We start from the raw sequence: 4,925 nt of genomic DNA, 5'->3' as shown, positions 1-4,925 counted from the left end.
CGCTCATTCTGACTGAAAACCTCCGCAAGGGCCAAGCTCTATGCAAGTAAAGATGGGGTCATATTACAGAGAAGAGCGCCATGGGGGAGACATAGATGTGGGCTTTGGCGCAGGACACAGCTTCCCGTTTAGTCACAGGACAGAGGTGTGACACAGGAAGACAGGTGTGGCATTTTCGTATCCAGCCTTCCTCCTAAAACACTGACTTCATTGTGAAAAAACAGGCCCAGCCCACGACAGCCACCTGGCAGTGTGATCCTGCCAAGCATCTTGTTTTGTGGTCTGTTGTGTGACTTTTCCCAGGGAGAAATAAGCAAATGTCTAAGAAGCCTGGATAAGACACCAACAATAGACCAAAGGAAAGGTCCCACTCAAGTCTTGCTTGGTGAACCTATAAATTTATTGGGGTTACTTAGTGGAATATGGGTGACTCAAAAACAGCTCTATCACCATAAGGCCCGTCCCATGCACCCCTGGAGCTTCCTGACCAATCTTCTGGCAGTTTCGCACCACTCCTTGAAGTTGTATACTCTGTATGTAACCTTGGGGAGGAGCCTAGTGAATGCTATGGACTTCGTGAACTTCCTGTATCTTACAAGCCACTATTCTTCCTCTTGTAGGGACTGCAGCCATCCAGGGGAGACATTTCCACATGGTCTCACCTCCATTCTCCTCCTCAGGGTCTCCTCCAGGCCCTGGATTTCAGAGATTTTTATCACATGAACCCCTGACCTGTAGAAAGATGTCTAAGATCATGTGCATGGGAGCCATTGGCCTAGCCCAGAGATGGCGGCAGATGGGCACAGAGTCTGGCTTCCAGTAAAGGCTGTCTTTCCCATTTGGCTATGTGAATTTAGACACCTGCTCCCTGCCCTCAAGTCTGAAGGAACCAAATGAAGTGATCCTGATTTTCTGATCTGCTCAGTAGATGTTTATTTCTTCCGTTTGCCATGAAATAGCATTGCCACACGGAATACATGAGAATTCTAACAGAAATTCTCAGAAATTGAGGACGTGTAAGACTGGCTGAGAGGATAAAGATGCTTGCCTCACTAGGCCTGTGACCTGAATTCAATCCTTAGGGTCTACACAACGGTAAAAAAAGAACTGACTCCATAAAGTTGAACTCTGAACTCCACACATCCACAATGGTGCTCTGGCACACATATACACACATTAGACATATACAAGATAATATTTTTTAATACTCAGGAACTCATAATTTCATAAGAGAAACACAAAGTCAACACTCTGAAAATTACTAAGCTGTTGAAGGACATGAAAGTTCCAAATGAACAGGAAGACATCGTGTGTTCATGGATCAGGTGATATAACATTGACATGGCGGAAATATATCCATCCTGAAATGCAGCACAGTTCCCGGGAAAATCTCTGCTAGCTTCTTTGTGGGGCTGGACAAGCTGGTCCTAAAACTCGGTTGGAAACCCACTGGGGCTTAGAATAACTGAACTTGGAGGACTCACGCTTCCTGATTTCAAAGCTTATCTTCCAAGTTACAGTAATCGAGACAGGGCGGGATCACCGTGAGAACAAACATGGAGATTAATTTTGCCAAATTGAGACTCTAGAAAAACATCTTCACACTGACAGTCAATGAATCTTTGGAAGGTACCAGAACATAATTCAAGGGGAAGTAATAGTCTCTTCGACAAAACGGTGCTGGAACAACATGCAGAAGGACAAAATCGGATCCCTACACCACTCCATATGTAAAAATACCCAAAAAATGAATCAAAATTCCAAATTTAAAATCTAAAACCAGAAACCTCTTAGAAGGAAACATGGGGATGAATGTTTTGTGATCTCAGGTTGGGCAATGGTTTCTTAGATGTGACCCCAAAACACAGAAACAACAAAGTTAAGAAATAAACAAATTGAACTTCACTAAAAAGCAAAACTTGGTGCTTCAAACATATCATAAAAAAGGATAAAGGGAAAAAAGAGACCCATTAAGTGAGAGAAGGTGTATGCAAATCAGACATCTACAAAGGAGTGTATATGCAGTATATATAAAGAACTCAGACAACTCAGTAATAAAATGACAATCTCATTAAAAAGTAGTGAAAAACTGGAATGAACATTTCTCCAAGGAAAGACTTACAAATGGTCACAGGAATACAGGAAGGTGTTTAATGCCATGTGCCTTCAGGGGACCATAACTAGAACAGGCGTCTTCCCCCGTGAGACTAAGTGGGTCAGCTGGAATCAACAAGGCAAAAGCAGCAGCTGGTAAAGATCTAGAAACAAACAAGCAAAAAGGAATCTTACTATATCTCCTGCTCAGAGTGGAAGATTCTGTTTTGGAAAGAGTTTGACAGTTCCTCACACCTTGAAACAAAGTCATTATATGGCACAGCAATCCAACTCCTCGGTGTACACTCACAAGATATGAATAGCAAGCCACAGCATTGTTTGTAAGAAAATTATTCCAAAGAATAGGAAGAGACAAAAAGTCCATCGTGGATGAGCAGGTAAGCATATGACTTACCCTGCTGTGGAATATTACTCAGCCATCACAACAATAAATGGAGCTCTGACTCCATCACCAGGTGGACGAACCATGGAAACGTTATGCTAAGTGGGAGGTGGGGTTACAAAGGTGCGTACAGCTTATGATTCCATTCATAGGAAACATTCAGAACTCAGAACTCCAACCTAAGAAGAGCAAAAACATAAATGAGTGGTTGCCTACTGCTGGGACAAACAGGGGAGGTTGGCAGATCATGGCTAAAAAGCATAGAATTTCCTCTTGTATGATGAAAATACCATACATTTGTTTATGGGGATGGTAGAGCAGCACAAAATGGGCTGAAGACCATTGGACGCCAACTTCCAGTGGGTGAATACTATTATCTATGGACTATATACTATCACTGTAATGGTAATTATTTAAAAATAACAAAGGAAGAAATAACTGTGCTGGCCAACACAAAAATATACGTTGTAACTCGCTCTCCTAGAATCATAGATGACCCCATAGCAACAGCAATCTGGCCACAGGGGGAGATTTCCCACTGTAAGAGAGCAAATAATGTCAAGGCCAGTTTCTGGGCCCTTGGAGGAAAGCACTGCAAAGCATGGAGTGTGAGGAGGCATGGCATCCGAGAGTTGTAATCCCAGACCTCATGTGGTCTTTCAGTGGATTACAGGCTCCACCTGGAACCCACATCAAGAAGCACACGAGGAAGACTGCCTGAGCTCCCCTGGAAAGAATGCTTTATCCACTAAGATGAGCCACAGGGGTGCAGACTGTCAAGCATTTGCCCATCAACGATAGCTCAGTCCATCCCATCTCAAAAGACTGAAAAACTCAGTCCCTGAGGAGAAAAGAGTGGCCAGTAGCCTAGAGCTCAGGGTGAATCATGGGCAGGTTAGACCAGCCCCCTGCACACAGATCTCTTCATCCTTTCTCCCCACCACATCTTCCTAGTATGTGGGCTTTACAGAGCTTGGCGGGAATCCAGGTAGGGTGGCTCAAGAGAAAGTCTCTGATCACGACGTGGCTCTGACCAGCAGCTCACCTGCCCTTTCCGACTTAACTTCCCTCTTCAAAGCATTCAGTGCTGTGGGAGAGAAGGATGGTTATCTCTGTGGAATGGATGACAAGGCTGAAGCTAAATCTCTGACCTCAATCCATCATATCAGAGAAAAGATCCCGCAGCCAGCTCCCTCTGGCTCCGAGGCCTGTACTCACTCACCCCACCCAGTTTCGAGGATTCGCCGAAGGACAATTTTTCTTTCCCTCTCTCGCTTCTTTCTCATCCCTCTTTTCAACTCCAGCACACACTAACAGGGACAGTGGAAAGTGTACTGGGATCTCCCTGCGTTCTTCACTGGGATCTCCGATCCACACCAACCGGCTCTTGTGGTCATATTCCTTCCTTTCTGACATGGCCAACCTACTCAGAGAGCATTCATTATGTCATCACCTCTGACTGTCAACTGCCTTCTCGTCCTACCCTGTGCAACCTGCTCTACCAGACCTTGCCAATGCCAGGGTCATCAAAACTTGGTCACCCAAGCCCAGTGGCCTGAGCTCTCTGTCAAGTGTACAGACCTGCTGACCCTACTCGTTCACATGTGCTTTTCCTCTGACTCATTTTAGTTCATCCCCTCTTTTTTGAGGCAGAATCTCTCTATGGCACTTAGGCTGGTTCAAATGTAGTAAGTAACTCAGGACCAAACCCCTCCCCCTCCCCCACCCCCACCCCCCACCCCCCCGACCTCCTGAGTATGGGGATTACAGGCCCATGAAATCAAGTCCACCCTCCCTTGACTCCTCTAGTAAAAGGTTTCTGTGGGCTTGGGTATCTCACCTGTGTCCTCCCACTTTGTCAACAAGTGTACAAAGTTGAATCCCTGAATCTCTCGGCTCTTAGGGGACCCCTAAGCAGGAGCTTCAGGACACAGGCAAAGCCAAGCTGCAGAGATGGAGTAATGGCCACAGGGGTGACCAGCATGTGAGTGTGGAGACTATATGCCTTGCCCCGTGGTTCTCCAGAGGTGCTGTGGACTTGAGCCACAGTTGTCACATGATTCTGCACCTACGGTTGACCTTTCCTTCCTTCCTTCCCTCCTCTTCTCCCTCTCCATCCCTTCATCCTTCCCACCCTCTACCTTTCTAGCTTTCTGGGTCACCATGTACAGAGTGCGTGTATGCCACACAGGTGGTTCTGGGGGCGGGTTGAGGGAAGCAGTATCATTGTCTTGCTGTGTTTCTTCATCCCTGACCCATTGAGGTCCAGCCTCCACAGATTGCTCACCGAATGAGGGAGTCTTTCACTCTCCTGCTGTCTGGCTCCTTCGGCTCAGCCCGATTTCAGGTCCTTGAACCACACTGCTCCCTTTGGCCTGGCTTGGGTTGTGCACAAGCAGCACTTCCTGCTTGAAGCGCTACTCCCTCT

At 46.3% G+C, this 4,925-nt stretch overlaps 1 long non-coding RNA gene across 1 annotated transcript; it reads right to left on the bottom strand.

Moving 5' to 3' along the window:
* Positions 1 to 572: 572 nt before the first annotated feature.
* Positions 573 to 3,884, bottom strand: LOC311605254. The gene is made up of 4 exons (XR_014781863.1): positions 3,720 to 3,884; positions 2,510 to 2,676; positions 2,123 to 2,258; positions 573 to 695 (listed from the first exon to the last, which is right to left on the bottom strand). It is a non-coding gene; the product is annotated as an uncharacterized lncRNA (long non-coding RNA).
* Positions 3,885 to 4,925: the final 1,041 nt, after the last annotated feature.

This window comes from Acomys minous (assembly GCF_964271855.1).
Source record: "Acomys minous genome assembly, chromosome: 9".
Classification (NCBI taxonomy): domain Eukaryota; kingdom Metazoa; phylum Chordata; class Mammalia; order Rodentia; family Muridae; genus Acomys; species Acomys minous.
Note: the sequence above shows the minus strand (reverse complement) of the source record. Positions and strands in the feature narration are given on the sequence as shown.